Source organism: Euleptes europaea, chromosome 1 (genome assembly GCF_029931775.1).
Source record: "Euleptes europaea isolate rEulEur1 chromosome 1, rEulEur1.hap1, whole genome shotgun sequence".
In the NCBI taxonomy this organism is placed as follows: Eukaryota; Metazoa; Chordata; class Lepidosauria; order Squamata; family Sphaerodactylidae; genus Euleptes; species Euleptes europaea.
Genome location: NC_079312.1, coordinates 140,457,232 through 140,483,292, shown reverse-complemented (window position 1 = coordinate 140,483,292; position 26,061 = coordinate 140,457,232).

The following is a 26,061-nucleotide window of genomic DNA, read 5'->3' as shown; positions in this document are numbered from 1 at the left end:
AAACAGTAGAAACCACAGTCCCACACATAGACAATCAAGCCCACCCCCAGCAGAACAGGTAAACCCACCCCACTTTGGTTTCCCTCCTCACACACACACACACAGAATCTCCACCCCCACATACACACACACAGGAAAAAATTATAGAGAATTAGAGAGGAAAGCCCCCAAATGGGTCTTACTGTGGATGTCTTCTTTTCTTCTATCAGGAGCAGGGACTGGGAGGACTCAGAAGTAATCCTATCCAATACGATTCTAGCAGACTCACACACACATACTCTCTGGAGGTTTTGCCTTGGATTTGCTGCTCTCTAGATGCACATTAAGGATTGCCTGCTCCTATTCATTCCAATGGGTGGATTTGGGGGGGACCCCATAACTTGGGATTAATTGCCTTTTAGTCAGACCCCCGGGCCGGGGTAATGGTACGGCCCAACTCGAATGTGTTTTTAAAGGCTGTAATGGGCAGATGGGTGGGGGGACCCCTTCCAGGCCCCATAACTCAGGACCCCCTGCCCCAATCATCACCAAACTTGGCAGTTCTTGCTAGAAGGGTCACCTCAAGCTACGCTGAAATTTTGGGACCTCTACCTCCAAAAATGCCCCCTCGGAGCCGCGGAAAGGCGTGAATGTGTTTTTAATGACTATGGTTATTCTGCTGATTCGGAGCCCCTGAATTTGCCGAATTTATTCAGCAATTGCCTCTAACTCGCCGAATTCAGCTTGTTGTTTTCCCACCTTTTTAGAATTTGGTTCCATCCGAACTAGAAACCACCGAATTGGGGAAAATTCGGCTGTTTTTTGGTTTGGGACGAACCGAATCGACAGCCCTAGTTTAAATGCTGTAATGAAAAAAGAGGCCACGCTCTGTGTAATAGGTAAATTTACATCCACTAACAAGAATCTTACTTGCGCTTCTTCTGAGACCAGCACCTGTGGTATGCACTGTATCAATCTAGGATGTATTGTGGTGTACAGGACACAGTGGAAAAGAACATGTGTCAGGTCTTCTACCTGGTCAACAGAACAGGGGCAAAACTGTTGACCATATGGAATACTACCATATCTACCTTGAATAACTTCTGATGGAAACAATTGTAACTGGGCCACTGTAAAGGCTCTCCTCTTTTCAGGTTCTACTAACTCCTTAAGGTAATTGGAAGAGGCTTTGTTCCATTTAAATAGGGGATACAACTTTGAAAACTGTGCTTTTTGTATCTGCAATATGTCTTGATCCGCTTCCCTGTCACCTACCCATTTCCTGATTTCTTTTGAGTCCCAGGATTTTAAAATCGTCAACGAGGGCAACTTCTAATGCATTCTGATGCTTTGGCTGGTCAAGGCAGTGTTGCCCAAGCTCAGCTATGACCTTCTCCTTAAATGAACAGCCCTTCCATTCCATTCTCATGGCTTGCTGTTCCCCTCTACCTTTCACCCAACCAGCAATATCTGAAGCCCTGGCACAGCTGCAGCTGTCTCCTGGGTTGCTTCATTCCCCAGGCAAGTCTTGATGATGTGACTGGCTCCACCTGGCTCCCAAACTCAATTACTTAATTCAGAATTTGCAGCCCCACCCTGCCTGTTCTAAGTGTTCCCTGGCTGGACTGCTGCACTTGCCAGTTGCACAAGGCTTGTCTCTAAGCCAAGGTGAATTGCCCCTTCAAGTCCAAGGCAGGTCCCATTGCTGGACAGCAGTGCAAATATACATTCCTTTGTTTTTTTATCTAGATCTGCCAAAATAGAAATCCCAAGAATTCAGTTTTGATATTTTGCAATAGATGGCCACTTAAGGAACCTGAAAGGAAAAAAAAAAAAAAAACCATGTTGCATTTTGTTCAAAGCCAGAATCAATCTAGATTTAGGTTTGGCTCATTCAGGAAGGTTATTAGACTCAAAGTTATGATGGAATTTTGTTTAGATTGAGAAAACTGGTTGTGCTGGAGAGAAAAACTCATTCTAAAAGGCCTTCTCTCCTTGAGATGATTCCATCAGAGGTGCTTGCTAGGAGACTGGAAGGGGAAGCTGGATAAGAGCCCCAGGGTCTTGAACCACTTGTGCAACTTCATAGTGATCAAAGACCCACAGACTTTACAATCATTCTAGCCATGCAGTGACCCTCCTTCATACTGCCCTTTTTATACTGCCCTTCGACACGTATACCAGCCATAATCTGAACTGGGCAGATTAAATACCCACAGTTCTAGTTAATCCTCTTTCTGCTATAACTATGTCTTTGACCTACCAAACATTTGTGGCTTTCACATCATAATTGGTTAATGGCTACAATGTGCATGTGCAAAATTGTTAGATCTTTTTATTCATGACACAGTATGAATGAAAATTGATTCCAGTCCAAGTAGATGTACAAAATCACAAAGCCTGCATTAATTATTTAAAACCCAGCTCCAATGTGATTTTTATCAATGGAATGCTGCATATCAGCACATAATCCACTGGCTAACAATGGTGAAATGATCAAAAAAGAGCACTAGGATGTATATGTGAAGTGCCATCAATCAATAATTTATTTGCAGTCATAGACCATCAAATAAAGCAAATTTACATAGTTAAATAGTATAGGGTAAAACAAATGCAAAATGGATTTGATATTAAAATGGTTAAAAATGGAAAAAATTACCAAGATACATAGCTATTTCATATCAAGTAAAACAAATACTCACAGCCCATTCCTGAAAATGCGGCATGCGGAGTTCCCTGGAAGAGGTGCAGCGGTGCTTCCTCTTAAGCCGAATCGCGCACGCCGCAAAACAAAAAAAAAAGCAGTTTTGCGGCTTTTTTGTTTGTTTGTTTTACCGGGGCCTTTCACCCCATAGGGAACAGCAACAACACTGTTCCTGACGCCGGCGGCGAGGGCCGAAATGGGATAGGAAGCTGCCTACCCGGTGGCTCCTCCCCCGGAATGCCCCTGGAACGCCCCCCTGCACCGGTGTGGCCTCTCTGCGCCGTGGCCTGCGCCACGGAGAGGCTGCGCTGGTGGAGGGGGAAGGTGCAGTCCCGTGGCACTCTGCCGCCCGCAGAACTGGCCTCGCCTCCAGCGTAAGTGTGTTTAAACACGCGATTACACACACACTGGCGGAGAGGTCACATCACCTCCTAAGAAGTTTCGGCCCAATTTTCAGGAATGGGCTGTAAATATGGGTAAAATTACAATGCTTGATAATATCAGAAGATTACAAAGGATAAAACTGGGAAAAAAATAAACATACGTTAAATCTGTAGGAGCAAACAGTATTCATTCTCTATTTCCTTGGCTATTATAGGTTCTTAAGCAATCTCTGCCTGATTTTAATTGCTAGCCAAGCAAATCTAGCCATACTTGCAGATAGGTTAACGATTGTTTCTGATAGGAGGAGAGCTAAGCATTGCTTTCCCAAAGGTCTGGGGCAGTCCACTAATAATGGAATCAATGAACCTGTACAAATGTGATCATATAGTTTACAGTCAAATAGCACGTGCTCGGTGGTTTAAAGTGCATCCTGTTTACATATGCATTTACATGCTTCTAATGGTCATTTATTATATATCCCATCCAAAAAAGTGGAAGGCAGAGCATTATGCTGAAGAAGCATAAAAGCTCTGTGATATTCAGGATTAGTAATATTAAATAGATATGGCATAGAAATATTCCTGACAAGCAGCTCCTTTCTAAAGAGAGGATTCAGAATCTTATTTAAATTGTATTGCCATCAAGTCCTGGCCAACTTATGGCAACCCCAGCAAGGGCGCTTTCAAGGCAAGTGAGAAGAAGAGGTGATTTACCATTACCTTCCTCTGCAGAGTCTTCCTTGGAGGTCTCCTTTCCCAAGTACTGACGCTGCTTAGCTTCCAAGATCTGACAAGATCAGGCTATACCATGCTGCCTTCCCTCCCTCTATGCTACTATTTTGTTTTGTTTTTTTGCCATCAAGTCATATCCAACTTATGGTGACTCCACAGGGTTTTCAAGTCAAAAGACTTCAGAGGTGGTTTGCCATTTCCTGCCTCCATGTCACGACCCTGGTATTCTGTGGAGGTCTCCCATCTAAATACTTGCCAAGGTCAGGACTGAGAGTGTGTGATTAGCCCAAGGCCACCCAGCAAGCTTCCATGGCATGAGGATTTGAACCTGAGTTTCCCAGGACCTCTAGATAGCTCAATGGCTCACGATGACTTGGACTGCCTATAAATGTTTCCAATAGGCTAGTTTAAATCTTACTTCTTTGGCACTCTTTCTAGCCTACTTATCATCCTGGTTGTATACCACTGACACCGCACTGATGCATCTTGTCCTCTTGGAATAACACTTCGGTTTTGATTCAGAGGAAAATGACTTAAGCTGTGGACAGCCACTTTTTGAGTGATGCCACTTGGATCAGTTGCTGTCAGGACTCCCAATCAGTGCCAAGCTTTTATCCTGTTTCTTTGGTGGCCTAGGGCATAGAAGTGGCAACATGTCTCAACCTAGACAGTGTTCAGAAAGTACTTATTTTGGAACCCTATGTGATATTTTCTGAACTTCATGGTAGAAGAGCAGGAGTTAGCACTTTCTACTAACCACTGCCGTATTATTCCTCAATTGTTATACTTACAGAGATACTGACTTCATTAATACACAGCTGAGTATAAAATAAAAGACATTTTCATAATCAGGAAAAGTTTTTAATGTGGCTTAGTTTACCATAGGGTTGAGCAAGGAATTTCCACAGTGTATTACATGGATCCTCCACTGTTTGTTAACTCGCCACAATGGCATCCAGAATATAAAGACCCAACAACCGCTCCCAAACAACACAAAACAAAACCTCTTCCTGACAATGGATTGTCAGACATGATTAACTGTCCTAGTGTTCCACTGGGCAAGCTTCATTGCACAACCTGAATCCCTGATTTGCACAATGGTCTGCATTCCTGCCACTCAGCAAAGAAGCAAGTAAATGAGCAGTCAATAAAAATGGCAGCCTTTGTGTTATCAAAGCCAGGTAATGTGGTGGTGGCTTAATTGTGTGCCTACAGAGCATCCCTTCACAGCAGTCCCAACAGAGAAGCACATGCGCACGTGTGCAGACAAAGCCCCTTTTTATTCCTTTATTCCATATTTTATGCTTGTGGACCAACAGGTCATGAGCAAAACAAATTCAATGTATCCCATAATACATAAATAACCAAACATACAAAAATATAATATCTTAACAGTACAGTTAAAAGAAGGTATCATTAAAAACCATAGATAAAAGTTTTGCCACTGCAAGGGTTACATTTGATCTCTTTGTTTAATTGACCACTATTTTCACATCTCACCTGCACTGTGTTATTCTGATACAATTTATGGATTAAACAAAGGAGCCCCAAGTTAGTAGGAAAATATTTCTTCTGTTTAAATGGGCTCGATCCATGGATTTAAGTATCTGCAGATGGGCACCCCTTTACTGTTAAAAGGTGTTTACTGAATGTCCCATTCTGTTGATTGTATTTGATTTACACTGTGTAATCTGCCTTGAGTCTCAATAAGTAAATATTTCTTTAAAAAAATTACAGCTTTGAGTGCCCTTCAAAAGGGGTAAAGGTAGTATTTAGTTAAGAGAAGTATTCAATATAATTCAGTAAAATCTACTGTATTTAACGGTTACTAGTATTTTTTCAAATTTTATGCTTTTGATATTAGCAATACTGAGAGACCAAAACACACCTAGACCTTTGGGCTTGGCCAGAAGGTTCTACAAGTTTATGTTGGCTATGAAGAAATCAATTATTTCCTCACTCATTTCTTTGAATTCTCCACCAAGAAATATGACAGCCCTATCAGGCAAAGTAGGTTAGCTATAACCCTGCTTGGCACATTACAAAGGAAACCATATTATCATAAAGCTGCCACACAGCGAGCAAATCTCACATAGTGATTAGCCTTAGTGAAACAAATATTTTTTCATGGTGTCTCTTTCTGCCTTCATTCTGATTACATTCATTATTGAATTACTGTGTTTGAATTGTAAATTTATTCCAAACTTGTGAATTCCCAAGTTAGTACTGCAGCTACCAATGGCAGCAAAGGCCTGTGTGAGTTTTACCCTTAGGCTCATCCCCATGAATAATTTCAGGGTCTGTGATGACTTCTTGAGAATGAGCACAGTCTGATAAACTAGCTGTTTCTCTCTACAGGACTCAGCACTCCCAGCACATGGAACAGATTAGGCAAGCCCTGCAATGTTGTTACATAAATATGCAGAAAGAAAATAGAATTATTGTTAAAGTGAAAACATACCTCAAGGGATTATTAAAATAGCAAGATGTTTTACATTTTAAGGATGTCCCACTTTCATTTGCCCACTGCAAGATCAACACCAAGGTATTGCTGAGCTAACATTCAAACCAGCGCAAGCTGGTGTTGCTGACCTGCGATGCCTCGCCTTACAGCATTGGAGCAGTTCTCAGCTACCGGTTGCCAGATGGCCGGGAGGCCTTGATCACCTACTATTTGAGGACTCTGACTCCCGTGGTGTGTAATTATGCCCAGATTGACAAGGAGGCGTTGGCAGTCGTGGCCGGAGTGAAGAAGCTTCACGACAACGTCTACGACCGCCCCATCACCATCGTCACCAATCACAAGCCGCTCCTGGGCCTGTTCATGCCAGATCACCAAAAGCCACAGATCCTGTCCCCCTGCATGCTCCGGGGGTCGATCTTCCTGAATGCCTTCGACTTCCTGCTCGTCCACCACCCCGGCCGCGGCATCGGCCATGCTAATGCCCTCAGCAGCTTGCTGGTTGTGGAGTCTGACCCCGACCCATCCCTGGCCCACGATGTGATGCTGATGGAGACCTTGCCAGAGCCTCCGCTCCACGCATCGGACATCACCACCCACTCCACGAAGGATCGCGTCCTCGCCTGGGCCCTCAACTGGGTGTGGAGGGGGTGGCCGGTGGACCGGCTGGAGGCAGAATTCACACCGTTCATGGCCCGCCAGCATGAGTTGTCTGTCCACAAAGGGTGCCTGCTCTGGGGGAGCTGGGTCATCATTCCAGCCAAGCTGTGTACCCGAGTCCTGGAGGCTATGCACGCCTGCCACTGAGGGATCGTCCGCATGAAGGCCCTGGCCAGGAGCTACGTCTGGTGGCCCGGCATCGATGCAGCTGTGGAGGACTGGGTCAAGCACTGCCAGACCAGCCAGGAGTCATGCCCCGAGATGCCATGAGCCCCAGTCCAACGCTGGAGTCAACGCATGGTCCCGCATACACATCAACTTCGTGGGACCATTCCAGGGTAGGGCCTTTTTGATTGTGGTGGACTTGTACTCAAAATGGCTGGAGGTAGTGCCAGTCACCTCCATGACCGCGGGGGTGGTTGTGAGGGTACTGCAGCAGCTTTTTGCCACACACGGCCTGCCGGACTCCGTGGTCTCAGACAATGGGGCACAATTCACATCTGCCGAGTTCCAGGAATTCATGGCATGGAACACCCAGCTTTATCTACTGATGGACGGCCATCCGGACTCTGCCCCGGACACACTGGCCAGATGCTCGGATGCTGTGACTGGGTGGTTGAAGCAAAGCCGGCTGAAACTAAATCCATTGAAGACGGAGGTCCTGTGGCTCAGCTGGGATGATTTGGGGGTGGGGTGTCGACTCCCGTCTCTTGACAGCATATAGTTAACACCAAAGTGTGCTGTCAGGAGCCTCCAGGCTAGACTACTGCAGCTTGCTCTATGTAGGGCTGCCCCTGAGACTGACTCGAAGACTCCAGCTGGTACAGAATGCCACAGCGAGGCTTCTTACTGGTACCTCACCACAGGCACATATCATGCCAGTGCTCCGTCAACTGCACTGGCTCCAGCTGGACTATCGGGTCAGGTGCAAGTTGCTGGTTATGACCTTTAAAGCCTTACACGGTCTGGGACTGTTGTATCTACGGGACCACCTCTCCTGGTATGTTCCCCAGAGAAGCTTACGTTCATGTAATACCTTTCTGGTGATCCCTGGCCCAAGGAGTATCCAGCTGGCCTCGACCAGGGCCAGGGCTTTTTTGGCCCTGGCCCCTGCCTGGTGGAATAGCCTCCCTAATGAGATCAGGGCCCTGCGGGACCTTCAGGATTTCCGCAGGGCCTGCAAGATGGAGCTATTCCACCGAGCTTATGGTCGAGGCCAGCAACAGTTCTCATTATAATTACTGGCCTCCCTAGTCCTTCCCCCCCCCCCCGCTTTCCCTGCTGCTGAGGGTGTGGTTAGATTAATTTTGTTACAAATTTCTGTCTCTGAAGTTTTGGCACCATTGAGGGACATTATTGGGCTATTTAAAATTGTATTTTAAACTATTTTAATAGGTTATTGTTTTATTGTGTCTTTAGACTGTGTAAGCTGCTCTGAGCCCGATCTTCGGGTTGGGGAGAGCGGGGTGGAAATGTAATAAATAAATAAATAAATAAATAAAGCAGCTGTTGTTGGAACTCTCTCTCCGGTCTCGTGTATCACCCACGCGGACTTAATACCAATGTTGTCTGTTGAGCACTACTCTAGGACCTGCAGGTGTTGGCCAGAACAGAAATGCTTGAAAAGCAGTAAAGCAGTTTCAATTCCATGGGCAAAAGGAGAGGTAGGGCATGTCTGCCTATAAAGGTAGCAAAGTGTTAAACTAACACCTTCTTGTTTTCTCATTTGGTTGCTATGGTGGCAGTTCTGGAGCAGGGGCCTCTGTGGACAATTGGCAGGGCTTCTTTAGGCAAGGACATTCCACACTGTCATGTATCCGTTGCTGTCACCGTACCTTCAATTCCTGCAGCAGTGGTGGTGGCCTCAGGGATAACAGTTGATCGCTGCTCAGCTCCTGTACTTCCAGGGTAGCCCAAAGTGGTGACAGTTTAAAAGGAACTGCTTGGTGAAAGAATTAGCCTCTCAGTCTTGGGAGTGCTGCTTCTATCACCGTAGTGCCAAAGGGAGTATCAGTAAAGTAGGCATCTCAAGTAGCAGAGATCCTATTACCTTAGCAGCACATTAAAATAACCCTGTACCTGAGCTCACAATCTCTACACAAATGTTGTGCTCGGGAGCTGTACAGCAGATACTCCTACATCTTATAGTGGGGAGGATATCTCCAGACAAAGACTGGGATTCAGAATGAAGCCAGGACAGAACCTGTCCCACCCTTGATCTCCTCCTTGGCTCCATCAGCAAAGATGGGTAGTCATTAGGGTTCTCAGGTGCCTGCTAATGGTGGGCAATCACCTGCTGATTCCTGCCACTACCCACCAACACTCATCTGATTGGCAGGTGGAAGCAGGGAGTACTCCTTGCTATTGGGGGATTACGTCTCCATGCAACTAGTTTAAAGATTTGTATGGTGGAGTACAGAAATCTGCTGTATTTTTTTTAGGAAACCTTAGTTCAAGGAAGGTCAGAACCAGGAATGATTGGGTGCTCCTGGTTCTGTTTGTGGGATGCTTTCCTGGGCTTTAGCCCCTGGTGGTGCTTGTGGGATGTGGTTCCTGGAAGATGTCAGGGCTCTGGCCCTAAGAATAGGGTGATAATTAGGGGTAATTCTTCCCAAATGATGCAAAGGTATGTAGACAGCATTTAGGGCTATAGAGATCAGGTAGTAAACCAACATTTTCTTTTACATGTGGTCAATAGAAAGAGGGACTTTTTATGGTGGTTGTCAAGAGAGTATTCATCTTGGAGGAATTTTCCAGCCTGAACAAGTTTCTGCCTCTTGCATGTTCTAAGTGCACTCCCCCTAGCAATCTCTCTCATGGACATGATCCCAGGCAGGCTTAATTGGAACATACACTTCAGCAGAGAATTTCACTTGGGAGGGGGGTAGTTCACTCATTCCCTCAAAGCTCCCATGAAGACAACCCTATGATTGGTTGAGGGAGGTCAGCAGGTTAGGGCCAGCTTTATCCATAAGAGTAGCTAATGAGAAGAATAGTCTCTTCCCCTTCCTCCTCCTTGTTGCCAGAAAGACACTTCTATTAAGCTCTGGAAACTTTATGCACCAAGAACCAACTGTACCATATTAGGACTTCACTAAGTAGTCAGCAAGTTAGCTTTGTTATTTTTCTGTGCATCTGTCACCACTGAACTGTATGCCTTGTTTTCTCTAATAAAGCTCTTTTTAGCTTTTTATGGTGTGAAATTACTGATGGCATACCCAGGTGAGCTTGGTTACATTACTGTACAGTGGCTGGCCTATTGCTACAGTGGCATCTCCTATGAAATAACATCCTCAGAGTATTGTGCTTTGTTGTCTTTTAATTATTTATATATTTTTAGATATATATCCTGCCCCTCCCTCACCACAGTGGGGCTTGGGGCCGGTAACAACAAATCAAATACATTTATAAACAGAAACAATTAAAATCCATAAAATACAAATAATAGTTTGGTGAGGATGACATTATTCTCCCATATTTTTGGTGACTGAATGGTTTGTACTGCTTTTTGCTGCTACTATTTTTAATTAATTTTAGGCCTTTTTAAAGTTGCATTAACACTTTATTCTGTTTTAAAGAACTAAGATTACTTGGATTATTTATTTTAAATAAATAAACTTTTGAGACTTCCTACTGTAACCAACGCTGCTTGCAGTTTAAGAAATGCTGCTTTTTCCTCCCCCAAATCCTGTATCAGTTTTATATGTAATGATGTATCCACCATTAAATTGAATTTAACAAATTAATTTTCAAAGTAAAAATAAAACTTACAGTGGTGGTAGAATGGAAGAGAAAGAATACCTCTAACTATCTTCAAATGTTCCAATATAAAAGCATGCAAACAAGGAATAAAAAAATGGTTCATCAAGGGAAAATTTTCAAAGGAAGAGAAGATGATGACATGGTCATTCCCAAGTGGTTGTAGCCATTTTAAAAAGTAACCAGAGACAAGATGGTTTGGCCAACATAAACCCCTATTGGCCTGGTGTGTGCTTTTAATTATTTAGGGACACTTGGATGATGGATGAAAAACACAAAACACACATGGAGTGTGAAGAATCACATAGATTATGTTCAGTCCAGGAGGAAGCCTGAGTTATGAGCAAATATTTTAGTACAAAATATTACAGGGATAGGCAAGGGGGTGGAAAGGAATTGCTGTGGGTAGTGTTAGAACTTCCCAAACCCAGACAGTCTATAGCTTGTTGACTGAAAGCATCAACTTTTATTTTATTAACTTTCTTTTGCCCCTTGTAAAGGTGAGGATCTTTTCTCCCCTCCTTCTGACTCTTTTTCTCAACCCTTATGAAATTGGCCTGAGGGCGGTTGCGCCTCCACTTTTACGTAGCAGCTGGCTGTGATTAGAAGGATTGGGGAACGGATCAGTGCTTGATTAACTTTCAGCTGGTCTTGGTTTGCCTGCATTCGTAAAGGAGAATTAATCTTTTGGTTCAGCTAAATGTTGGGGATTAGTGCATACCAGACATTTTTGGGCCCACCCAAGCAACAAAGTGAGAAGATTCTTTGGTGTAAAGACACATGTTTGGGTTTGGACCTGTCACTCCCCCCCCCCCCGTTAATTTGCAGTGGTATTTTGGGCCCCAGTTATGAGCCCTTCCTTCATCATATTTGCTTACTAAGGCTATAATCCTATATTCACTTACTTGGGAGTAAGTGACATTCAGCTTAGTGAAATGAACTTTCCACTAAGCTTCTATAAGATCAGACTGTCCAACAGCTTATTTTTCTGGTACAGGTGAGAAAAGTTCTGTAAAGGTTTTGCTGTGTCATTATTTCCTCTTTTTCTGAACCTAGAGAATGAAATACTGTAGTATACATACAAACAGCAGAAACTGTGAACCAGCTTTTTGTATGTGTGGCTGCTCTTGTTCTTCTTTCCTTTTTCCTTATTTTGCCATTAAGTCACATCTGACTTATGGTGACCACGGTGGGGTTTTCCAGGCATTCAGAAGTGGTTTGTCATTACCTGCCTCCATGTCATGACCCTGGTATTCCTTGGAGGTCTCCCATCCAAATACTTGCTAGGGTCAACCTTGCTTACCTTCTGCGTTTTGAAGAGATCAGGCTAGCCTGGGCTATCCAGATTTTTTACCTATCTTTAATGGGCCTCTAAATAAAGTTGGTTGAGACTTTATGTTTGTAGTGTTAAGCCTATACATAACAAGTTTCTGCACAGGTGTCTCCACATCAATGGTAAAAGCAAAATACCTCTGAATGTCAGGTGTTGGGAATAAACAGTGAGAGAGGGCTGCTGTTTTCATGCCCTACTTGGTAGCTTTCCAGAAAAAGCTGGTTGCAAGGACTAGATGGGCTTTGATCCAGCAGGGTTTCTATGTTCCCTAATTAATGATACTACTTTAATTAAATTGATTGCTATCTGTATTCTTATGATCAAACCCTAACCTTGCTTACATAGTGTGAAGGAGTTTACCTGGCCCTAACTGTCAATAATCCATCCCTTGCCAAGACCTAGGCAGATTTGGAGGCCCTGGTAATATCCAATGGGATTTTAGGGAAAGGACAAAATGTTGAACAAGGGAGGTAACTGTAAAAAAAAAAGTGTTCTATTTTTAACTCTAGCCACAGATTCGAGTGGTCTGAAAAAGCATAGGTCTGTGTTCTGAGGAAGCAGAAGAGCTGAGTACCTGGTTACTAGATAAGTGGAACCATGCTAATGCTTGTTATTTTGAAAAACAGACAATCTCAAGCTGGGAACACTGAACGAGACTGTCGTACTGCATTCTATCTCTGATACAAAGAGGCTTGGCTAGTATGTGATTACTTAAGGAAATTGATCGCAGTCAGAGAGAAAGCCAATACTTAATTTATTTCCACATATTTATATCCCACCCTCATTCCTGGCAAGCCAGGCTCAGAGCGGGTCACAACGTTTTAACATAAAAACATAGATTAAAACATATTTTAAAATCATACTCTCCAGCAATAAAATAGAACAAGATGGCAATCATAGAATCCAGGAATAGAGCCACTGAGAAAATCAGGCAGGCAGTAGCCCCCAACTAAGTTGAGGGGGAGAGGATGGGGAGCCCAGCAAACAATGGTATTGGGGAAAAAACTTGCTTGCTTACTTACTTAAATTACAAGATAAACTGTATCTCTCATGATGTATGAAATACCAATCTGAATGATTGCCTATAGTTATATTGTTGTAGTAAAGTACTGAAATCCAGCAAACTAACCACTCCTTTTTCCAACGGAGAAAATAAAAGTCATTTTCAATGTTAAACTTCTGCCTTCTGTGAACTACTTCATTTATAACAACATCTTTAGTATTATTCATACTCCATCAGAGTGTAAAAATAGTTAAATCCTGTAGATAGAAATTACAAAACTGGAGGCTTCACTCTTTGCTACCAAAAAAATCAAGGCAAACAAGCAGAAACAGTATCTCAGTCACAAATATGTGACTGATGATGGGATATTCTCTCTCCTACAGTTTTTCTCAATTTCTCTGCTTCTTTTGCAAGCATCTTTGCTATGTCTCCCTGTTGGCAAAGTGCCTATGCAGCAGTCAGGACAATGAACTGATGTGTGTGTGTGTGAAGTGCCTTCAAGTCGCAGCCAACTTATGGCGACCCCTTTTGGGGTTTTCATGGCAAGAGACGAACAGAGGTGGTTTGCCAGTGCCTTCCTCTGCACAGCAACCCTGGTATTCCTTGGTGGTCTCCAATCCAAATACTAACCAAGGCTGACCCTGCTTAGCTTCTGAGATCTGACGAGATCAGGCTAGCCTGGGCCATCCAGGTCAGGGCAATTAAGATTTAAGAAAGCTTTATTTAGGAACTAACACACTGGGTAGAAAGGGAAGAAATAAACCTAGTTACCTTAGCAAATGAGAGAGCGTTCTAGACTGTCCCAGAAGAAAAACCTAACAATAGCATTCTGCAGATGGATTTAGAAAGATACTCCCCATAGAGTCCTGCCTAGCTAGAGCTTGCTGCCCTCTGCAGATCTTCTTTCTTCTTCTTCTTAGTACACAAGATATTGTTGTATTCCAACACTTCTCTTGTAGAAGGTTCAGCTTCTGTTTTTGCCAAATAGGCCTTCTTGGTGTATCACTTTGATCTGGTTGGACACCTGACAGTTGGCTTTGTATCCCCTTCTTCTTGTTTAGGCTGCTCTGGTGTGTTATACATGCCATCCATCATGCACAAATCCATTTTGCTTTATTTGCTTTGCTTCATTTTTCTCTTTTGGAGTTGATTCTCTGTCTATTTTCTCCATCATGTTTGGTTTCTCCCTTTCATCTATGCAAACCACATTGCAGATCTCTGTATTGAGGATTCTGTTTTCAACATCCCATTCTGTCCTTGCATCCCAGTGTATAGTCAAATTTCAAATTTCAAATACCTTTATTGGCATAGTACAATCTGCACTATATAAAAAGGATAAAAGTTAGAGTAAAATAAAATTAAAATAAATCATTCCTTAATGTTGTGATTCTACTTCCGACTAGATTCCCATCGGTTGACTACTATCGTCAAAAATTTTGCCACGTTTTTGGTTATCTCAGGATCTTTATCAGCTAATAGTTTGTAAAGTATTGTCATATTATTTGATGAGAAGTTCAAAACTATAGGTTTTATCAGGTTTCCTCTTGGGGAATCATAAAGATGGCAGTCCAAAAGAATATGAGACAGGGAGTCAGGACATCCTGCACCACATCCGCAGACCCTTTCAGCGTAAGGCGTTTTCAGGAATCTGCCACGAAGGATCACTGAAGGTAATGAATTAGTCCTAGCCTGCATAAAGACTTTCCTGAGCTTAGGACTGTTAAGACGGTCCAGGTAGTTTAAGTGGAAATTAGGTGGAAGTCCAAAGTATTGAGGTGAGCAAATTGGCGGCGCTGAAGGAAATTTGCGCTGGAACTCGTGATCGACTAGTCTTTGTTTTATTAGACTTAGGATATAACTCTCGCTGGACAGAAGCAGGGAGTCCAGGTCGATGCCTATCTGGGCAATTTTCTTTTTTATCTTGATTGTCCATTCAGAGCATTCAGTCCAGTAGGGGTCTTCTAGTAGGTAGTGTATAGTCAATGTGCCATTTTCTGCTCCAAGATCCAACTTGGTTTGTTTTTCACTAGGAATATAAGTATAGGCTTTTGATCCAAACACTCTTAGATTATTCAAGCTGGGTATGTGGCTGTATCACAGTTCAAATGGTGTACTACTTGCATGCTTGGTAGGTAGTCTATTTTGCAGGTGGGAAGCAGTAGCAATTGCTTCTCCTCAATACTTGTCAGTAGGCCACCAAGTCCCCTGATGCAACCGGCAGGAGCTTCATCAGGGCTGGGGGACAAAGTGTGATGATGTCACTTCTGGGTTTACAGAGCAGGAATGGGCTGCCCGACTTTTTCTTCCCATGAAAATGCCTCTCAGACAATAATTCATCTCCCTGTTATTCTAGGACAGTTTTGTATTATCTGCAAGGATTTTTTTTTTAACATGGGGAAACATTTTAAAATTCCTTACCTTCAGTTTGATATTGTATGGCATATTCTACCATCTCAGGATTTTACCACCTGTCTCTCCTGTATGTGTAGGCCAGGCCTAAGGCCCAATTTGCACATTACAAATCCTGCAAGGATTTTTGATCATATATGTTCTGGGAGTTCTCTGCTTCCCAGGTGAACACAAACCTGATTCAAATCAGAACCACAATGCACAGGAAGAGGAGGCAAACTCCTTCCCTCTTGTGCCATTTTTCAACTTAAACTGGCCCAGGGGTGCTGTTATTTCTCCCAATGGGACAACTTACATGAACCATCAGTTTCTACTATGTTCGGTTTTGTACAGGCACAGAGTTTTGGCGATGAGCACTACTGAGCAAAGGGAAAAGGCCCCTTGTATCAAAATTACCATAGGAAATGTCATAGGAGTACAGCTGTCGCAAGTTTAATTTACTTTCCATGGACAGGAATAGGAGAGAAAGTTAGCTTTGGCTCTCTGAGGATTTGGGAGTCTGAAAATCATATGTGTGTATTTCTGTGTATGATATGATCTAACCGTGCTGAATGTAGTTGTTTGCAATGGTTAATGTGATGTGAACTTTGAAATTATTTTCTCAGCCAGATGAACAAGAAAGACTGGACCTCCTAAAGATATCTTTCCTCCACATGAGCTCCTGATATGAGCAATAAATTCTGCCTCAAATACAGAATTTTTGTGTGTTTTTATGAAGCAAAATGATAAACAAAAGGGTGGTTGCCTTAAGCCATTAAGGAGTCAGATAACCTAGCAATTTAGTGCAGACGGTGACGACAATTATTTTTACTGCCTAATTGAGCTTAGCATTTTAAAAAAAAAATTTCCATGAAACTTTCATCCTGTGCAGGATGTGTAAAATGAACTGCAGAATGGAGAAGGATCCTTTTAAATATAAATGTTTAAAAAATATAAACTGGTGTTTTGGTCCTATTAGTTGGTACATTTATAATTCTTGTCTGACAGATTTTTGTAGGAGACTTGTAAAAAGTTCTTCTTAGATGGACACTGAAGTTTGGTGAATGTTTGGACAGGCTGTCCAATTTTATGGGCCCACAAAGGGGTCACCCCCATCTTCCAGGCATTTGCGAGCCGAGCTGACCATCGTTTTTCAGGTTCAGACGTTCAGCGTTGCCGAGGACTGGCAGAAAGAGCTGATTGGCAGGCTGGCACCTCAAACTTTGGGGGCTCCCTTCGTGTCTGGGGCACATAGCATGATGTCCATGCATATTAGCTTCAAAACTGGGGGAAAAGGCATAAATGCAAGAAAAATAAGACACTAAAAACATTTATTTTGGTGGCAAATGACATCCTGTGAACAGTCCTTCATTATAGTCATAAAAAATCTGATTTCAAGAGAAGGTCATGGTGCAGGGAAACAAAGCCTCTACTAAGGGAGAACTTCAGTTTGAGAGCAGGTTTTCGGGGGGGGGAGGGGAACCAGAGCCAGCCAAAGTCATGACTGAGGCAGCTCTTGTAAAAGAGATTGTTCATCCACGTGGGTGAGCAGTCTTCTTCAAAAGCCCAGTAAGCAGCTGCAAGTTTTTCACTTGGAGGGTGTATCCCTCCACACAGGGTGTATCCCTCCCCATCTCTGTCTTTTAAAATGAACCTTCCAGACTAGTTAGGTCTGACCAAGTTGGCTCTGATTACACAGCCTCTACCTCAAAAAGACCCCAACTATGGGGCCCTAACAAAACCAGTCAAAGATAGAAAAATGGGAGAAAACACAGAGCTGTGCTTCTGAGCAAAAGCGAATACCACAACCCGAAAAAGCTGAATATGTATTCGGCTTTTTTGTTAATCACCTATTCGGCTCTGGGCAGATTCTCAGATTTTGGTATTCGGTCGACCTGCAACCTGAATATTACTGATACGGCTAATTTTGGGTTTATTTTTGGCTTGATATGCACAACCCTACCTTATACTTACTCAATCCACATAGTGTATATGTGTGAATTTGGGGAGGAGAGAGTGGTTCATTGTGATTTCTTGTGTTTTTCTGTGGTTCATTGTGGTCTAAGGTTTTTTTATAATTTTTTTTATTTTCTTCATTTAACATATCAACATAGAAAAAATATCCAATACTAAAAATACTAGTAATAATAAAAAAACAAATAATATCACTAATTTAACAATAAAATGACTTCCCCCTCCCTCTTCCATCTAAAAATAAATTGTATAAACTTTTGCTAACGGAGCTAATCCCAATATTATTTTAATTAACCTATCTAACATTATTCTTCTCCTATCTAACATTATTAAATCAGTACTTAATATAAAATTAATAAAAAGTATAGATAAGGGATTAGATCAAAGAGTATTCTTTAAATGGTCCCATTGAAAATTGATTTTCACAGTAAGTTCTCCAAGCCTCCCATTCCCCCCAAAATTGTACATTATCATTCGGGTTTATCAAAGCTGTAAGCTTCATCATCTCAGTCAATTCCAGCATCTTTTTTATCCAGTCTTTTTTGTCTGGTATCTCGACTGTCTTCCATTTAGCTGCATATATCAATCGTGCAGCCGTGGTGGCATAAATCAAAAAGGTTCGGTGAGTAAAAATGGTATCCGGTATCATACTTAATAGCATCATTTCAGGTGTTTTAGGAATATTTTGTTGTCGAATCAACCTTATTTCATTATACATCATCTCCAAAAATTTCATAGCTTTTTCACAAGTCCACCACATATGATGAAAAGATCCTATTTCTTTATTGCATTTCCAACAATTTGGTGACATTGAAGCAAATGATTTTGCTAATTTCTTCGGTGTTAAATACCATTTATACATCATTTTGTATACATTTTCTCTTAGTGTTTGCGAAGATATAAGTTTCAGATCTCTCGTCCAAAGCCTTTCCCATTTTTGTAACATTACATCATGGCCCAACATTTGTGCCCAGCTAATCATGGTAGGTTGTATTCATTCTTGTTCACAATAAAGTTCTAACAATAGTTTATACATCTTGGAAATAAGATGATCATTTGTATCCAGCAAACATTTCTGTAAAGTTGATTTAGTTTTAAAGAATCCTGTTTTCACATCCTGTAAAAAGACCGAGGTTATTTGATGATACTGGAACCAAGATAATAAGGCTTTAACTTCTTCATATTCTTTTAGTGAACATTTTGTGCCTTCCCATTTCAAAAGATCCTGATATGTTACAAATTGAGCTGGTCTTAATGGGTATAATGTTAACATTTCTTGTGATGAAATCCATAACAGAGTTTTTGTTTCTAATAAATGTTTATATCTAATCCATATCCTATAAAGGGATGATTTAACCATATGTTGTTGAAATGATGAAATAACTTTAGTATACCACAAGTAACCATGCCAACCTGTCGTAGACCAGCCCGAGCTGTCCTCCTCCTCCGAGGAAGAGGAATGGGAACCTGGGTGCGGTCCTCTAAGGACTGCACTGGACCAGCAGGAGCAGGCATTAGAGTCACCAGGACCCATGACAGGAGATGAGGGCTGCTCTTTCTGGCAGCAAACAGAGCAGCAGAAGCAACAGCAGCAAGGGCAGCAGGACTCCTCACCTGCAAGTTCTCCCAAGCCAGCTGAGAAGCAGAGAATCAGGGCCCGGCTTCAATTAAGAGAAAGAAGGCAAAATGCCAGGTGGGCCTTGAGAGAGAGAAAGGAGACAATTAAGCCTAATCAGGACGGAGTGGAATAAGCTGGAACTGATAGGCTAATAAAAGACCAGGCAGTTTGCCAGAGCTCTCGTGGGTTCAACACGTGTTGAAGGCCACTGACTGAGAAACATACAGGAGCGCCAAGCAACTGTAGTTATCTCAGTTCACCCCGGCATGCAAGCTGATGTCTGATCTGATAAACAAGGAGGTTGTGCTGGTAAGTGCCTCTACTCCTTTACTTGGTAATTACCTTAGTCTAGCCCGGTCCATGGGAAGAGAAAAGCCTGCGTCAGGTTCTGGTCGGCACAGCACTCCCATTGCTGTTGTTGAAACCAGAGGCCAAGCCTCTGGCCTGGTTCCTGCCTAAATGCTACACTCCTGCCAGAGTACGACACAACCACTTCTATTATCAAAACCCTCCAAGTCCAATAAACATGTATTTTTTAAATCCATCCAGTCTTTCAGCTATTGTGGTCTAAGGTTTGTGCTCATAGTGGTATAATTGATTGCTAGTGAATAAAGACTTCAGTTAGTTTGAATTAGTTGATTACATTTTCTTTGGGAACATAGCTTTGAAATAAATCTCCAGTATACAGTGATAAAACATCCCTTGTTTATCTGTCTGGAAACCCAGTAACAAGCTAATTCCTCCCTTCTGGGTCCAGTTCAGGTAACACCCCCCACCTTAATCATTTGGCACCATTTGATTGGACCTGGCCCAGCAGCTGACACTGCATGTCTGGGGCATAGGTTCCTGGGTTGAGGCTTCCAAGGGGAGGGAAAGAGGGAAGACTGAAGATGGGGGCACATAAAGCTAGGTTTGCTGGTGGGTGGGAAGGAGAGAAGGAAGCAAGAAAAGGGGAAAAGATATAGGGGTTTTCAGGGAAAGGAAAGAGGAAATAATGGGTGAAGAAAAAATCTGATGCCCTCCACATGTCTTTGAGGGGTCCCCTACATAATTTAAAATCAAGGTATACATATTCTACCCAATAGTATGTGATTCAATTGATTGTAATAACAAAATCTTTTTTGAATTAAGTAAAAGTTAAACTGTATTTTTCAGTTTATTATATTGTCTGGGGCAATCAAATACCAAGCATAACTGGAGGAACATGATGTGATGATATCATAACACAGGTAGATCTGTGATGATGATGACATGATGTGATGTCATAACTGTTTCCAGAAGAAAATGACACATGGTGCCATTTTGTGCAGAATCTACTTCCATCCTTAGAAAATGTAGATATGAGTCTGGTGAAATGCTATTATAAAGAAGCAAGTTAGTGCAATATTTTTGACCCCTTTGAATTGGGATAACTTGCGAGAACATGTATCTATTTGTCCATCTTTTCATATTTTAAATTCTCAAAAATATTAGGGAACATCAGAATCTCCTGATGTAAGTTTTTTCCATCCCCCCCCCCTCTCGGGTAATCAAATATTTTGAGTTCCACTTTTAGAGTACATTTCTTCCTTATAAAAAATAATAAATGTCAATATCTGAACCACATTTAAGTATTCTGTTGAACTATGGGCCAGCCAAATAAAACAAATTTTCACGTCTTTATGCAAAGGCACTTCACCATTTAAAAATAAATATTTAAATACGACTTCATAGGGAAAATATATTCCTGTGGTTAGATGAGATACTCTAGAAATATTAAGGGACTCTGAAAGCATGTGGCTCTGGTACGACTTTCCTGTTCTTAGGTTGGTTGATCTATTGTCAAATAATGATTTTTTTTTCTGGTGAGTGAAAAATAAAGCAGTTAATTTTAGGCAGGTTGATTAGCTTTGCAACAGATTTCTTTAATAACTTGTGATTTGTGAGTGTAGTGGCTTGTGCAGGAAGAAATTCTCAATCGGATCTCAGAATTGTCTTTCCCCTCCGTAGCTGCCAGGTTGCCTGTCTGTCCAAGTTCAATGCAGCCAGGAACAATCCTCCTCACCCTCCGTTTGCTGCTGCCTTTATCAAACTGGGCCTCCATAGCCCTTCCCAGGACCTTCCCAGGCTCCACCCCTTGGGAAGTCATATAGGGACCTGGTGTGGGGACAATCAAGATCTATCACCTTCATCCTGATCATCCTTGATGCTTCCTGGTAATCCATATTCCTAAGCATAGCAAGGGAAAGGCCAAGAGACTCAACTCTATTAATTACACACCTCTCCCAAGAACTTCTAAAACTGTCTTCCTTCACAAGATATGAAAGCCCCAGCTGGGCATTAAGCACTGAAAAAAGAATCTTCAATCTCATGTTAAAGGCAGTGATCTAAGCCCTGGACTCCAATGAATACTGTACATACTCTAAAGGATCTCTACCTCCAAACATGCCTCTCCTAGAGCCATGGAAAGCCGTGAATGTGTTTTTAATGGCTTTATTCCAATGGGCAGATGGGGGACCCCCTTCAGAGCCCCATAACTTGGGCCCCCTGACCCAATCTTCACAAAACTTGGGGGTTCTTGCAACAAGGGTCCCCTCAAGCTACACTGAAAGTTTGGGACCTCTACCTCCAACATGTGCCTCACAGAGCCGCAGAAAGATGCGGATGTGCACACGCACCCCCTTCCACAGGGATCTCACACACACACAAACAGACACTCTCTCTTTCTCTCCCCGGGCAACGCAGCAGCTGGGCTCATGCATTCAACTACGACTGATTGGCCAGAAGAAGACCCGGCTTGGCCACCATTGGCCGCGGGAGAATGTTGCTAGTTGCTTACTGAGGGTTATGCTGCTGATTTGAAGCCCCCGAATTTGCTGAATTTATTCGGCAATCGCCCCGAACTCACCGAATTCGGCTCGTTGTTTTCCCACCTTTTTTTAATTTGGTTCCATCCGAACTAGAAACCTCCAAATTGGGGAAAATCCGGCTGTTTTTCGGTTCGGGATGAACCGAATCGACAGCCCTAGTTCCTGCTACACAGCTAGGCACTCCTGCCATCCTGCACAGGAACTGGCATCCACTACATATATGATGAAACCTGGTAAATTAAAAATTTCCCTAGTCCAAGTTTTTTAATCAAAATGAGCTGAAACTCTAGGAGATATGATTTAACTCTGTGGTCCCTCAGCCTATTATTCCAACCAGCAATATTCCAAGATAATATTTTTACTTGAGAAGTTGGAAGCAGCCATTTAGATGAAACTAAAGGCTCAGCAGCAGTCAGAAGCTGAGCATGGGCATTAGGATTAGACCTTCCTAGATTAATTAAAACTACTGGTTCCAAAGGGATGTGCTTTGAAGTTTGGCTCAGAAGGTCCTTGGGTATAACAGACTTTTCATTCACTCCACAAGAGGACATACTGTCCAGGGGCAGTTCCACCACTTTGGTATGACCCTTCTAATATTTTCTAGAGCAGACTGTAAAGTTTGAAGGCAATTAATCAAATCATCTTGTTTTTCAGTCTTAACAGAGGAGAATGAATAAGGGGGAGAAGATAAATTAACGCAGGAGTTTCATCTTTAGCAGGTCCAGCAGATCTCTCTTTGGTACATTTAATTTTATTTAAGATTAAATCTGGTGTCTGGGAAAAAAAAAAAGAAAACCTTTCCCTAAATCTATATTATCCAATTTAAAGATTTAGGGAAAGGTTTTCTCCCCCCCCCTTTTCTCCCACGACTCTTTCTTCTTTTGTCCCATAGTTCTCATCCCACAGTACAGATAAGTTATTCTTTCTAGCCAGGTCTTGGGACACAGTATGGGACACAGGGAGGGAAGAGGCAACAGCAATGAATCTCCTTCACTTCTCTTCATTTCTCCTTCTCCTCCAGCTTTTAATCCCAGAAGTCAACTAGATAAACGAACAAACTTTTTTTCTTTCCTTCTTTCCTTTTTACCTTCTAGATAATAGTACAGGCTTATCTCTTCCTTTTGGTCATTAATGTTTCCAGGTAAGTGTTCACTTTCTCCCACGCATCACTTCAATTCCAACCTACGGCTCATTCCTGACCCAAAAGGATGAAAGTCCTTAGGAGGCCAGGAAGAGGCTGTGCCAGTGTTCGTGCTACCTGCGCCAGTGCCCGTGCCACTTACACCATCCAGAGGGGCATGGACGCTGGCAGGGAGACCCAGATGCCATTATCCTGGTGCTGCCACCCAGGGATGCCTATTTGCCACCCAGATATGCCTTCCATTGGCATCCCACTGGCACACAAAGCTCCACGCTGGCTTCCCGGGGGGGGGGGGGGCTTCCAGCGGTGTGCCGGGGGGGGGGGGTGGAGCTGCCAGTAGGCAGCTTCCTGACTCTTTTTGGTATGCCAACAGAGAGAACAGCAGGCGCAGCCTCACTGTTTTAAATCGGGCAAAATGCCCCATTTAAAAATAAAAAACCTTCATAATGCTTTTTAAAGCCTTTTGGTGGCCAGGAAATGGCTTTGGTTGGTGTCGAGGCTGTGCCTCAGCCACGCCGTCCCTGTACGCTGAAGGCTCAGAAATGGGCTGCTAGAGGGAGATTTGCAGACCAATGCCCAAGTCAGTTATTCCAACTAATTATCTGCTCAGTTCTCATGGTTTTAAAACCAAACGTCCTCTCATATAAGATTAAGAACAGCCAGCACAGAAAGCACATTTTAAAACTCTGGCCTCTTATTTTGAGTGATTTTTTTTAGAACAAAGGCTCATCTAAAACAAATAGAGATATGGAGCTCTAAGAACAAACTTCCAACATGCAGTTGCCATTTTTTAAAACCACATGATTGTTGATTGAAATATTGAAATAATTTAAGATAGATTATTAAGTATGGGCCTGGACCAGGTTCAGCCCCATGCCACCGCCCCTCCAAGATATTGAGAAGTTCATGCCCCTGGTTGAGGGTGACATTAGCTCCCATCCTCATAGAGGTATATAGCCCCTATTTCAACAGTGTTCCTAAATATCCTTCTTTGCTTTACCACTTATTCCTATGGGTATAAAGTAAACCATGGCACTTGGGGCAATTTTTTTGTGGGGGACAAAACCTGTCCATTATCCCAGCACTGGGTGGTTCAGCCTTTCTTGATAGGCTTTGTGCACAAAAGTCATATTTGGGCCATCTGTTTATAAACTTGTATCTATCATAAGACAGGCATTTAGCTAATAAAATTTTTTTCCACAAAATGTGCTTATCCTCAAAATCTTGTTATAGATGCATGACAAAGAGTAGCTTTCCCAAGACTACCCAGTAAGCTTCACAAATATGAGATGACCAGGGATGATTTAAAATTTCTAATCCCTGCTGCCTGGACTCAGAAATCTCCATTTTGCTTTTGCCTTTTTCTTATGAAAATGAAATTAAAAGGCTTTATTTTCATGCCATTTTTTATTTCCTCATGTGAAAATTTTCCCATTATACTATTTTCAACATTATTTTTGCATCAATTGCATATAAATGGGAAATAGGTGACAGATAACAGATATGACATCCAATTGGGATAAAATCCAAACTTATCAATAACATCAGCAATGAAATAAACTGGAACCATAACATATAACAACAAAAAGAAATGAAACAGGGAATCGTGTGAATTTGAACCCAGGAAAACTATAAGCAAGTTCAATATTCTATCCATGATTACATATGGCAGTTTCTTGCAAGTCCTCATTAGAGAGCACCAATAAAGCATTGCCATGTGTCTGGATTCAGCTTTGTCGAGATACCTAAATGTAAACTATTTGTCATGCCTTAGAGTGGGAGGAGAGACTTCAAATACCAATATAATTGTTTTATTCCCAGTGTTCCTATCCCATGTACAACAAATAGCTTGTCCAAATCTGTTTACTTATTCCTGTTTCCGAAAAGGGCCTAAAATACCCATCACTGTTATCAGTATCATTTTTGTTTCATATTGGATATGGTTCTGCTTCAGAACATAGAGAGCCAGCATGGTGTAGTGGTTAAGAGCAATGGTTTGGAGCGGTGGAGTCTGATCTGGAGAACCGGGTTTGATTCCCTACTCCTCCACATGAGTGGTGAACTGGTGAACTGGATTTGTTTCCCCACTCCTACACACAAAGCCAGCTGGGTGACCTTGGGCAAGTCATGCTCTCTCAGCCTCATCACCTCACAGGGTTTCTGTTGTGGGGAGAGGAAGGGAAAGGTGATTGTAAGCCGGTTTGATTCTGCCTTAAGTGGTAGAGAAAGTGGGCATATAAAAACCAACTCTTCTTCTTCTAGTATCAACATTCACAGTTAGCATCCACCCACATTGCAGTGCTGCAGAATGTTGACCTACGTTTCTCTTTTTCACTTTTTATGAAATAAAATATTTCCCTTGGGCATAGTGGTAGCAAATCACACATTACTGGATTCCATACTTTATCCCTCCATCCACCTTTTTATACCACCCTGTGCTCCCAGTGGCTCTAATATGCATTCTGTTACCTCCTGGATTATTTGATCACTTTAAAAAGATAAATGCCTTCTGCAGAAATAATAAACAAAAAGAAAATTAAAGAAAAGGGAAGTATAAACAATATCCTATGGTCCAATTTCATCTCTTCTATGTGATCTCTCTTTCCAAACAAGGCCAAATCCTGCCCTCAGATACCAATGTGAGAAGGGCCCAATATGTGGAATTGTGCATTGGTTTAAGAAAAAACATTTGTATATCAGCCAATCAAACCTAATATGTGAATAATAATGGTTAATTAAATCTGCTGAACTTTGTGCAGAATAATCTTGAATCTGCTGATGAGAGACTGAAGGAAAATACAAACTGGTTATGATTCACATGTCAGTTAAAATCAAAACATAAATCACAATATACTTTGCTAATGTCACTTTCCCTTGGACTGGTTTGTGGCTTAGAACCAGGGTTCTAAAAGGACCCTGGTTCTACATACCTGCCCATGAAACCGAGATCCATATGAAGACATATTTACACAGGCATTTTGCTGATATGTGTGTATGTGTGTGTGTGTGTGTGTATTTTAAAGGACACACAAGGTGCAGACACAGTTGCCCCTTCACCACTTCTTCCTGTTCCTTAA